Source organism: Chlorocebus sabaeus, chromosome 21, assembly GCF_047675955.1.
Source record: "Chlorocebus sabaeus isolate Y175 chromosome 21, mChlSab1.0.hap1, whole genome shotgun sequence".
Taxonomy (NCBI): domain Eukaryota; kingdom Metazoa; phylum Chordata; class Mammalia; order Primates; family Cercopithecidae; genus Chlorocebus; species Chlorocebus sabaeus.
In genome coordinates, this window is record NC_132924.1 from 81,531,741 (window position 1) to 81,544,461 (window position 12,721).

Sequence of the window (12,721 nt, forward strand, 5' to 3'; positions counted from 1 at the left end):
TAGATATATGACACAGAGGTATGGGAAAGCTGTATTCTCTCTCTCCCTGTCTCTTTTTTTTTTTTTTTTGGTAAGAATAGGTTTAGAAACAGACGAACTATTATTGTATTCTGTATTAGTTTGCTGGGGCTGCTGTAACAAAGTACCACAAAATGGAAGGCTTGCACAGCAGAAGTTTATTATTTCACAGTTCTGGAGACAGGAAGTCCAAGATCCAAGTGTCGGCAGGGTTGGTCCCTTCTAAGGGCTGTGAGAGAGAACCTGTTCCACCCATCTCTTCCGGCTTCTGGCAGTTTGCTGGCAACCTTTGGCCTTTTTTGGCTTGTAGATCTCTGCCTTCATTTCCACAGGCCTTCTTCAACTCTGCCTATCTCCAATTTGCCTCTTTTTATAAGGACACTAATCATATTGGATTGGGGCCTAACCTAATTATCTCACTTTAACTGTAAAGACCCTATCTACAAATAAGGTCACATTCTCAGGCACTGGGGGTTGGGACTTCAACATACGAATTTTAAGGGACATAATTCAACACATAACACATTCCCACTTCTAAAACTCTGTGTTGACAGAGTCCAGGTCAATAATGATTACAATGTTTAATTTCCATCTCTTCACTGAGGTGCAGAGGAACGGAATTCATGCAAAATACCTCAACTGTATATACAAACCTGCTCACAAGCCACACTGCATGTATCTCCCATTATTTCAAACTTCTAAGTACGTGCAGTTTGTAAACTAGATGAATTTAATATATTAAGATGGTTTCATGCTTTATTGCTTTATGGGGTTGCTAGTTAGTCATGCCTGACACACAACAAAACTATTGACTGTCCTTTCAAAAATTATGAATGGATTATGGCTTGAAATAAGATGCAATTAGATTTATGGACATTGACTGCAACTGAAAAATAAAAAGTTCCTTCTCAGAAGGAACCCTGCTGACACCTTTGCTGACTGTTATTTTATCATATTGACTCAACATGACTTTAACATACATATTATCATTTTTTTGGAGAGTAAGATTATAATTCGTGTTTTGAGAACAGTCCTATCCTGCAGCATCAATAAGGTTATCAATCTCCCAGGCTGCAGTGTAAGACCACCTCATTTATTCAAAATCAAGTAGCCACATATATTGTTAAGAATATATGATACATACATATGCCTGAAGCAAGTTTTTGGTACAAAAACTGTCAAGTGCATTCTACGTAATAACATAGATTTATGTCATCTTTTTCTCTTAACACTTTCATTTTATCATCATTTGTTACAGTCACATACCCTTGTGAGGTAGGGTTGGGTGGTGACAAAGATTTTGTGTTTTATCTCTATTTTCTAAATAAAGAAAAGAAGTACTTAAGTAACTTTTCCAAAGCCAGGCAGTGTACTGAGGTTTCTTAATCTATGTGGAGTAGCCTAGTACTTCTCAAATTTTAATTAACCAAAGATGTTACATAACTTTTTATTCTAGGTGTCTCTAATATGGCACCACTGCCCTGAATCCAACCCCTATAACCCACTAACTAGTTAGGAAAGGCCATACTGTAATTCAACTCACATCTTAGGGGAGAAAGTTCTATTTTTAAAGCTACAGCATGAGAGCTTCTGATCTGTTCCACATACCAGTCTCTTCGCTTTTCATTTCAGTTCTGTGTGCCTCACTTCTGATTTCTTCAAATTCAGAGGGTAGAAAGCAATCTCAGAAAGTGCTTAACTCAGTCAGTGTGCAGCCACCCAGAGACCTCCGGAGGAAAATGACAAGCACCAGTTTCAGACAGTGAAGGAAAAGGAAAGCCGTGTGCAAATCTGGAATCATGTGCCATTAGCAAAGGTAGAAAATTATAGAGGAACTCTTTTGGGTCACAAGGATGTCATTTAGACCTCCACAGCAGCAATTTTTAAAATAGTACCCTTCTGGATTGAATGATTTCACCTGCTTGCTCAAGTGCCTAATTTAGAACCAGCAAGCAAATTACAATCTACAGAGTCCAGGCATGAAATTATAAATGTTTGGTTTCTCATGGTCTAGACTTTATCTATGTCTTCAAACCAGGGCAAAGAACAAAACCCCCCAATTTTCTCCAACAAAGATCCACCTGACATTCTGACATTTTGCAATATTCATGTATTCAGTCATTCACTTTTGCACTCACTCATTTATCAAATTTGGGGGCTGTCAGATACATACCACCATGCATAATGTGAAGAGTAGCTCAGGCTCCTCGCAGAACAGAGCAAGGATTGTTTCCGAAGTTAGAAGACATGGGGAAAGCTAAGATAAGCAAGGGCCCCAAATGCCTGGATGACTGTTTAGTTATCTGCTTTCCTTTATCATGCAGACTTGGCCCCTCAATGTTATTTAGAGCAAATATTAAATATTTTTATACAAACATATATTCTCTCCGCATTTACAACCTATGTTTTTTTGTGTGTGTGTGTTTTTTTTTTTTTTTTTGAGATGGAGTCTCATTCTGTTGCCCAGGCTGTAGTGCAAGTGCACGATCACAGCTCACTGCAACCTTCGCCTCCTGGGTTCGGGCGATTCTCCTGCCTCAGCCTCCTGAGTAGCTGAGGCTACAGGCGCCCACCACCACACTCAGCTCATTTTTGTATTCTTTTAGTCGAGATGGGGTTTCACCATGTTGGCCAGGCTGGTCTCAAACTCCTGACCTCAAGTGATCCGCCCGCCTAGGCCTCCCAAAGTGTTGGTATTACAAGCGTGAGCCACCACACCCAGACCCACCTGTCTACCTCTTTACTAATTTTTATTTAGCCTTATTTGCTTAGGTTTCACTTGGTATCTATTTGCTCTTTCAGGAGACTATCTACTTAGATATTTCTGAAAATTTTTTCATGAATTGAACTTTGATACATTACAGGAGCTCACTCATCATATAATCCTTACGCAAAGTGAAGAATCCTGTTTGATGTGAACAGTCACCCTATATGGGTTTGATAAGTTCACACTTTTTTTTTTCTTTTTTTCTTTTTTCTTTTTTTCTTTTTTTTGAGACAGCTTCTCGCTCGCTCTATTGCCCAGGCCGGTGGCACAACCTTGGCTCACTGCAACCTCTGCCACCTGGGTTCCAGTGATTCTCCTGCCTCAGCCTCCCGAGTAGCTGGGATTACAGGTGCACACCACCATGCCCGGCTAATTTTTGTTTTTGTATTTTTAGCAGGGAGGGGTTTTACCATGCTGGCCAGGCTAGTCTCAAACTCCTGATCTCATGATCCGCCCACCTTGGCCTCCCAAAGTGCTGGGATTACAGGCGTGAGCCATTGCGCCTGGCCAAAGTTCACATTTTCATATGCTAACTTTCTCAAGCTGGGGCCACCTGTCCATAAAGGAACAAAACAGCTGGAAAATAGAGTGGACTTGGCTAGGAATTTAAGCTGAAATAATTTTAGCTTTCAATTCTTAGTAAATTCTTCTCAATACATTTCTTTTAAATGTAAATGTCTTATCATAGTTCATTTTTGTAAGGTGACTTATGAGTTATTTCTATTTTATGATGTCAAGTTACTTCAATGACCCAAAGTACTACAGTAAAATATCTCTAAAATATTTCATATTGAGTGATAATATGAAGTGGAGACTATTCTCCATTAGCCAGGCAATAGCCATAAAAACTTTTATTCTTTTCCCTTTCTCTTTCTTTCAAATTTTAAGCTATTACCTTTACAGCATTTTGTTCTTCACTTTCTCTTCACTGAAAATTTCTCTGGCTCCATCTGCCATAGGACACTTCTTGGGGATGTCATAATTCTTCCTATTCATCTGAGCCTCCTCTCCATCTGAATCCTTCACATTCCTTCACCTCCACTCTTCATTCCCAGTTCCAGCAAACAAGTCTGATCATGAACTCACTCCCTCTCTGCTGTTTAATAAACCTCCCCTCCCCATCCCGCTCATGGTTTTAGGACAGCAATGGACCCTGGACATCTATTTACCTTCCACTATAATTTCACATCACAGTAACCGTTACTAGAAACATATACATAACCATGGAGTTTTGTAAACCCCAGCACATCTATCAAAATGCAATTTACCTTAAAATTCATGAAACACACAAGGTATATGATTCATGTAAAACATAACATGCCGTGTAAGTTAATATAATCATTCTGAAGTAAATTAGGTGTTGTTTACATTACAGTATTTATTATGTCTGAATTTCCATGTTACTAACTGTTCAAATATTGCCATGTCAATGTTATTTCCCTAAAAGTAGAAATATTCATTTGAATGTACTAAATATACATTTACAAAAATGGCTTTTAGCCATCATGCTACTAACATCAGAAGAAAAGACTATGTTGAGTCATTTAAGTAGTCAAAAATGCCAAAGCAAAATTGGTTAATGTTTCAACTCTGAATTTTTCAGTTTTCAAATACTACAATTTTTCCATTTTCAACTGTAGTTTTACAGAATATCAGGAAGAATTTCAAATTACCCAAAATTGCTTTTTATTTCACTTATTCTAATATATTATAGTACCCTCTACCTCCTAGTAGCTGCTTTTATTATTCTGGTGATGCACACACTAGAAAACATTTCCTACCGAAACGTTTTGAATCAGATGCTGCCTCACAAAATGAATGGAAAACCATGTGCCATAGGAAAAACTTCAAGAGCAAATATAAGAGTGATGGACTCCCACTGGGAGCAGAAAGCCAAAATCACACTTCATAAATATACTTATCTGGGGAAAAAAACACTGGTTAGACAATATTTAGGACAGATGTATCTTGTCACACATCAAAACAATCTGTGGACAACACCAAAACACTGCAATGCAATTTTACAAGGGAAGCTGGTTGGGCATTTCTGTATTTATTCAACTAGATAATAGAGGGGAAAGCTGCAGAACAGTCAGAAGAATATTTGCAATGCAATTAGATGGGACAAGTGCATCTGAGTGAGCGCCAGACACAGGGGCCTCCCTTTAATTCACACAGCCCAATGTCTTAACGCAGCGTACAGCAGCAAACTGCACTTCCTACAGTCTTAAAACTTTTGTCAGTTAACTAGATGTTTACCAAGTGCCTCGCTTGGGCACTCAACATTTCGGGTGTGCCATCCAGCTCTATGTAGGTTGTTCCAACACCATCTGTCACTTAAGCTTCCACAGATTCAAAAATTTCAATTCGAACTAATCTACTCGGCACTCAAACTGAAGCTATAATTCAAATTTCGACATGAAGCTTGAATTCCTTTTCAGTGTTCTTCAACTTTGACCCAGCTCCCCCCTCCCTTCACTGAAAAGGGCCAAGACAACAGCCCAGCAAGTGGGGCAGGCAAAACAGGCCTCCTTTGTTCACTTTTGTCCTTGTAGCTCTCTATTGAGGTAAGGGACTGAAAAGGCGCACCAGGTTTTGGAAGGCAGCAGCGGACTCACTCGCAAGCCATCCTTCCTCAGAGAACCAAAAAACTCCAGGAGGAAACTCTTTGGACAGGCCATTCTTACCTTGAGGCATAATTAATGGAAGATTGGTACTTCCCTTTCTCTTGAGAGAAAATCTGTCAGTGGTATTGAATATGAGTCTGTAAATGTTCGTCAAAAATGCATGCCATAAATCATGCCATTCAAATGCCAAGGGCATCGAAAAGTGGCATGAAATTAGTTTTAAAGTTGAAATTTGGAGAAAAGATCACTACATGCTGAATACTCATACTGAATTTTTTGAATGCTCTCAGCCCACTTGAGAAAGATAAATCAAATTCATTGCATATTACCCAGTGGAAGACCTCCTACAGTTTTCCCTCAGATTGCCCTAGGAATAGATTTTTTCTTTTTTTTTTCTGGTTACAGTGGGTTTTGAACCAACACACTATGCACATAATAAAATTTAAACATATATATTTTCAACATATATATATTCAACATATATATATTCAATGTATGTATGTTCAAAATATAGTTTCCAGCCCTTCCTACCATTATTTAATGAGAAGAATTTCAAAAGGATCACTTTTGCCTGACAGTACCTGTCATTTTCATTCTCATGTGAATTAAACAATGTTTTAGTCCAGAGCAATATGGAAGACATTCAGGAAGCACATAATACAAGTAACATTCGTCATTCCTGTGTTCAAACTGAACATGCCATTAGGACAGTATGTGCAGGACAGGACAGGACATCAGTGGTTGTAAATTTGTTCCCTTTACCACTGGCATTTTTTTTTTTTTAATCTTCACTAGCTTCTTAGTCACTTGAGGGAAACCTTCCATCAGACTGTTAAAAATTACCTTTTTCTAATTTGAAATTCCAGTCTTGTAGGCCAGTAAAATAGGTCAATTAAGTTGACACCACATCTTTTTTATTAGCTCAGCTAAGCAATTATAATTGGGTGGTGAAGGTTTATGCTGTCATCTTTGAAGATTCAATGGTAGAGAGAAATGCCCAATGTGGAACTATAATTTACAACGCCAGTACATCCCTAAACATTCAGCATAAGAATATTTCTTTCTATTTTCAGATATGGGGCAAATTTGCTCTTGTTCTAGATTAAAATAATAATGCTATTTTTCGGCAGTAAAAAAAAAAAAAAAGCATATCTGTTTAACTTACCCTCATAGCAAAATCATTTAGCACAAGTGCATTACAGACAAAGGTACTCTAATTCAACATTTTAGGAAAATGACATGAATGTATGCCACCAATGGTGGCTTATCCTGGACTTGGACTACAACACATATGCTCCACAACATCAATTTCTTGCTCGGCACAAAGTATGTAATCAATTAATACTTTTGAAAACCATACACCTCCATATTAATAAATGTTAAACCAATAAATTAGAAATGCTGTGAATGACCTGTTCAGAATATAATAGATATTAATTTACAGCTTTAAAAGGTAACAGTGGCTGGGCGTGGTGGCTCACGCCTGTAATCTCAGCACTTTGGGAGGCCGAGGTGGATGGATCACCTGAGGTCTGGAGTTAAAGACCAGCCTGGCCAACCTGGTGAAACCCTGTCTCTACTAAAAATACAAAAATTAACTGGGCACAGTGGTTGGCACCTGTAATTTCAGCTGATCGGGAGGCTGAGGCAGGAGAATCACTTGAACCCAGGAGGCAGAGGTTGCAGTGAGCCAAGACTGCACCATTGCACTCCAGTCCGAGTGACAGGGCGAGACTCCATCTTTAAATAAAAAAAAAGTAACAGTGACTGCACTTCATAACTATTAGGATGGCTATTATCAAGAAAACAGAAAATAACAAGTGTTGGAGAAAATGTGGACAAATTGGAACCCTTGTGCATTGTTGGCAGAAATGTAAAACAGTACAGTTGCTATGGAAAACAGTATGACAATGTCTCAAAAAAAACCATAGACCTACCATATGATCTAGCAGTCTCATTTCTGGGTATATACCCCAAAGAATTGAAAGCAGTGACTCAGATATTTGTACATCCATGTTCATAGCAGGATCATTTGCAATTAACCAAAAGGTGAAAGTAACCCACGTATATATGACATATGAATGGATAAACAAAATGTGGCTTATACATACAATGAAATATTATTCGGCATTACAAAGGAAGGAAATTCTGACACATGGATCAACCTTGAAGGCACTATGGTAAGCAAAATAAACCAGTTACAGAAAGACAAATAAATATTGTATGATTCCACTCATATGAGATACTTAGGGTCGTCAAATTCATAGACTGGAAGTAGGATGCTGGTTGCCAGGGGCTGGGGGCTGAGGGGTTATGAACTACTGTTTAATGTGTACAGAGTTACAATTTTGGAAGGCAAAAAATGTTCTGGAGAGGTATAGTGGTGATGGTTGCACACAATGTGAATGTACTTAATGCCACTGAAGTATACACTTGGAAATGGTTTAATGGCATATCCTATGTCATATATATTTTACCACAATAAAAAACTAACTTAGCAAAAATGTATTTTAAATAAACATATTGCATTTGCTGCCCCAGTTAAAGGCAATCTGATAATGAAGGATTTACAGTTGCTGAAGCTGAAAGCAGAGCCATTCTCCTATTTCTTTCCTCTTGTAGCTTTCAATTTTAAGAGAAAAAATAAAAATTTGTCAGTTCATTTCGGTACATCTTCCTATTCTTAGAAACTTCAGTCAAACTCACAGAAGCAGAGGGTTGAATGGTGATTGCTAGAGGGTAGGGGAATTGGGGAGATGTTCTCACCACACATATACAAATTAACTGTGTGAGGTGATAAATGTGTTTATTATTTTGATTGTGGTAATCATTTCACAATGTATACGTATATCAAAATATCATGTTGTACATACTAAATGTATACAACCCTTACCTGTCAATTATGTCTCATTAATGCTGTTGGGTGTGGGGGAAGAAACTTCAGCCTTTGATCCCAATAGAGGCTGTTTTAAACAGGAGCTTTTCATCTGCCAATGCAGTAAAATGTTTAAATAAAATAAGTCGCTGGATTTTTGCCCGTAGCATCCAGTTCTCTCCTCTGTCCTCACCTGCCAGAAAGGTTCCCAGAAGGGCTCCTTCAGTCAGGGAAGCATAAAATTTTAAGGGAAAAGAATATCTAAATGTATTTAATACTTTTCAAATCACTTCCTCTTAACCAATCATTGCAACAGTTGAAGACTGACCTAAAGCAGTCTTTTGATTCAAACGCACAAAACTTCCTAGAGAATATGTTAGAAGCTCTACATTCCAGTTAAATTTGCTATGGGTTACCGAGCTTCTCAGATGGTACCGAGCTTCCCTTTGAAAATGAGGACGAGGCCGGGCGCGGTGGCTCAAGCCTGTAATCCCAGCACTTTGGGAGGCTGAGGCGGGTGGATCACGAGGTCAGGAGATCGAGACCATCCTGGCTAACATGGTGAAACCCCGTCTCTACTAAAAATACAAAAAAAAAAAAAAAAACTAGCCGGGCGTGGTGGCGGGCGCCTGTAGTCCCAGCTACTCGGAGGCTGAGGCGGGAGAATGGCGTGAACCCGGGAGGCGGAGCTTGCAGTGAGCTGAGATCGGGCCACTGCACTCCAGCCTGGGTGACAGTGAGACTCCATCTCAAAAAAAAAAAAAAAAAAAAAAAAAAGAAAAGAAAATGAGGACGAGATTCCAATAGTTGCTGATCTATGGTGAGAATATAAGGAAAAAGCCTCAGTGCCTCAGTGGTTACCCTTTGGGGTGAGTAATGACTGGGAGGGGCCACAAGAAGGCTTTCTCATATGTGCATTACCCTGTTTCTTGATATGAGTGCTAGTTAAGTCAATGTGTTACAGTTTGTGCAAGTTCATCGGCTGTGCATTTGTGATATGTGAAAAAAATCTGTGTGTGGCTAAGTATGTAGCTAGATAAAATTAGAATTAATCTTTCCAAGAACAGATATTCTGTTTGGCTCACCACTGTATCCCCACTGCCTGAAACAGTAAGCCATGCTCTCAGTAAATATTTCTTAAAGAATGAATGAATGAATGAATGAATGAATGAAATCTTTTTACCAGAAAAGCTTCCTGTGGAGTTCCATTGAATAACTCCTTTGTACATACACAATATAATATCTGTAGAGTCTATTTATATTCAATCTGTTACCCAGGGAAAATTACACCTGCATGAAAGCATTATTTGAAATGATTCTTGAAATTTTCTACAGCCCAGGTGTATACATTATCAGGACCCCCTCACACTTCTGAAGCACTTACACCTAGCGATTATTGCCATCATTGTTGTATTGGCCTCACAGGAAGTATCATTTCCAACGATGCTTTGCATTCACTGTTACTGTAGCGTTAATAAAAATGATGTGGTATAAGGGCAATGGCCTTCAGTCCAAAGACCTCATCACTACCTTGCATAAGGCTGAGCTCTACTGCAGTTGTTTTGAAACTCGAAGGATTAGTTAGATACAATGTTGCCTGAGTCCTTCAATAGCTCTAAAATTCCTGGATTATGTAAAATGTTTAGTAACTTTCCTGTAATAAAGTAAAAAGAAGGTTGAAACAAAACTATGAGTCAGTAGGATTATGAATGCAAAATAAATCAATTTTTCCAATTGATCAGTTAATTATAATTCTAAAAGCTATTCCAGAAATAGCTGATTCCACTTTGGTTCAAATTCTCCTTTTCTACCAGTTAACATGGAGTATCTTCATAAATGTCCCCACATGTTTCTATATATTTAGGAAACAGAATGATTTCCTAAAATTCGATACTAGGGTCATATTCAAACTCAACATCCAATTTGAGGAGTAACTCATTTGCAGTCAAAACCGTGTACAAAGGACATTTCAGGGCTGGGGACCCTTTCTTTAAAGAAAAAAAGTTTTATGAAACTTTATGATGTGCCAGGAACATCTATATAATCACAGAGGTCCTGGTTACTAAGAATAGTTCAGTGACTGTAATGGGTTGGATGGTGGGTTAACAGCCACATACTCAAAGTTAACAGGAAGAAAAGAATATGTAAAGGAGTTACATGGGAATAAAAGGCTATTCCACAATACGATTCTCTGAATTACAATATTGCCTGCTACTGTGAGCTCTGCAGAGCTCAGAATTAAACGGGCTTGTAATGTATCTCCCTGGTTTTGAACACTCAGCGGTTTAGGTTTCCCCTAAATTGATAAGCCTCCAAAAGGCCACATTCTCAGTCTTGGACTATAAAGCACAAGGACAAAAGCAATCCCACTCCCCTACTTCCTAGCTGTGTGGCCTTGGGAAAGTTACTTGGCTTCTCTAAGCCTTCATTTCCTAATTTTTAAAATGGGGTTGCTGTGAGAATTAAATGAGATGATACATGTAACATGTGCAGCGCCCTGCACATCTAAAGCTCTCAAAACCGGTTGGCTATCATTACCATTAAAGCAGAAAGTATCAGTTGCCTAACTCCATTTCAGTACTTCAGCAAGTACTGCCATTATTACAATATTTTAACAACAGGGCATGGTTAGCATGATGCAGTTCCATAAAGCAGCCCAGCCTGTGAGGTTTGTATTCAGCGGTTACCGTGTTCCTTTCCAGGACCACCCCAGGGGGAGCTCCTGGTGCAGAACCAATGCCTCCTGCCCCATTACACTTGGCTCCATCTCCTCCCGAAAAAGCCTGGGGCGAGGAAGGGCCCGGTCTCTTAGAACTGCACTTCTGAGCGTTAACCATTTGGGACTCGGAAAGGAAAAGAAAGCCTCCTTCTCAGGACAGTTCTGCGCAGGTGGTAGCCAAGGGCTGGAGCCCCTGGTGCGAAGACAGGGGCAGGAGAGAGGCGGGGTGCGAAAGAAACGCCACCGCTCGGCGCCCTCCCTCGGTGCCCGCGGCGCAGGGGCCACCCTCCAGCGTACGAGGGACGAAGATGTGGCCGCGGGCGCGGGCGGGAGGGGAGGCGATCCGGGGAAGGAAGCGGCCTGTTCGCCAGCCCCGGGGCTCGGGGAGCCCTCTGGCAGCGCTTGCTGCCCTGAGGACACCGCTTTGGGAGAAACGATGACTCGCAGGCTCACCGTACCGCGAGACCCCGTCCCCCTCCGCACTCTAGCAGATGCGGGCCGGGAGTGGCTGAGCTGGCCAACCGCCTGGGACCAGGATGCGGCGGCGCCCACCCGCGCGGCGTGGAGGGGGTCGGGGGCGGCGCTCGGCGCAGATGGCGCTCGCTGCGAGATGGATGCTCCAGGGCGGGTAATCACTCCTGGCTCAACACAGCGTCCCGGGCGGAGCGGATGCCAGATCCCACCGCTAAGAGCCTGGGCTGGGAAGGCAATCTTCCCAGGCAGCCCCAAGCCCGGCGCGCCAACCCCAACAAGTCCCAGCCCTTGGAGGTAGGGCGGGGCGCGGGGACGCCTGGGACCCGCACCTGTAAGACCGACAAAGCCCCCGCAAGCGCCCCACCCCTCTGTCCTCCGTGTCTCTCTCGTTCTGCCTCGTTTCCCCGAGCCCTTTCCAGGCAGCGAGACTGGAGAAGCGAAGTCGGCCTCGCCTCCTGAACTCGGCGGTAGACACAGGTGTAGGCACTTCCGAACAAAGCCCACGCCCAGATGTGTCCGCAGGGGCCGGAACAGGCACACGCCCGTGCGCACCTAGCCCGGCCCCCGCGCTCCTCGCCCCGCCGGCACTGTGGCGTGACGCCCCGCGCCTCCGTGCCCAAGCCCGGGAAGCCGCCGTGCCGGGCCCGCAGGCTCTCCATGCCCAACTGCCCACGAGCAAGAGCTCTGGGCAGGGCTTCCCGGAAAGCGTGGGGTGCGGGCGCGGAGCAGAAGTTGGCCACAGACCGGAGGGGGTGGTGGGTGCCGGCGCTGCTGGATTTCAACTGTGCCCTCACCCGACCGCAGGTCCCTCTGCTCCCTCTCGGCGCCCGCGGCAGTGTCGGGGGCCTGCAGGGGAGAAAGGAGTTGGAGATCTGCTTCGCCCCTCCTGCAGCGCTGCCAGCCGGGTGAGCGCTCGGCTGAACCCCCCGCCAGTGTCCCAGTGACAACGCAGCAGCCTCGCGCGTCCTCCTCCGCTCCGGCCGTCACCCCCGAGCAGGACCCAGTGTCACTGCCAGACGCGCAGGGAGCTACTTACGTTCTCGCGCCGCGCCCACCGCTCAGCTGTGGCGTGACTGCCCAGGACCCTGGACCGTCGGTGTCCTCCGTTCTCGATGAAGCTGTCCCCTCTGGCTGCTCCAGCCAGGCGGCCCCTACGCCGTCCCCCGCGCCCGCGCGTCTGAGGCTCGGACTGCGGCGCGCGTCAGCCAGCGACCCCGGCGAAGCGAGGCTGGCCCCGCGCC

General features: G+C 42.9%; 1 protein-coding gene across 46 annotated transcripts in view; it reads right to left on the reverse strand.

Annotated features, from left to right (window-relative positions):
• NRCAM (neuronal cell adhesion molecule) overlaps window positions 1–12,721 on the reverse strand; it is a 305,485-nt gene extending 292,764 nt beyond the window's left edge. For 31 of the 46 annotated variants that reach the window (XM_073009252.1, XM_073009268.1, XM_073009263.1 and 28 more), the window contains exon 1: window positions 12,517–12,721. The gene's annotated coding sequence lies outside the window, so the exon portion shown is untranslated. The remainder of the gene's footprint in view (window positions 1–12,516) is intronic. The other 15 variants (XM_038004509.2, XM_007982588.3, XM_038004508.2 and 12 more) reach the window with 1 other exon arrangement.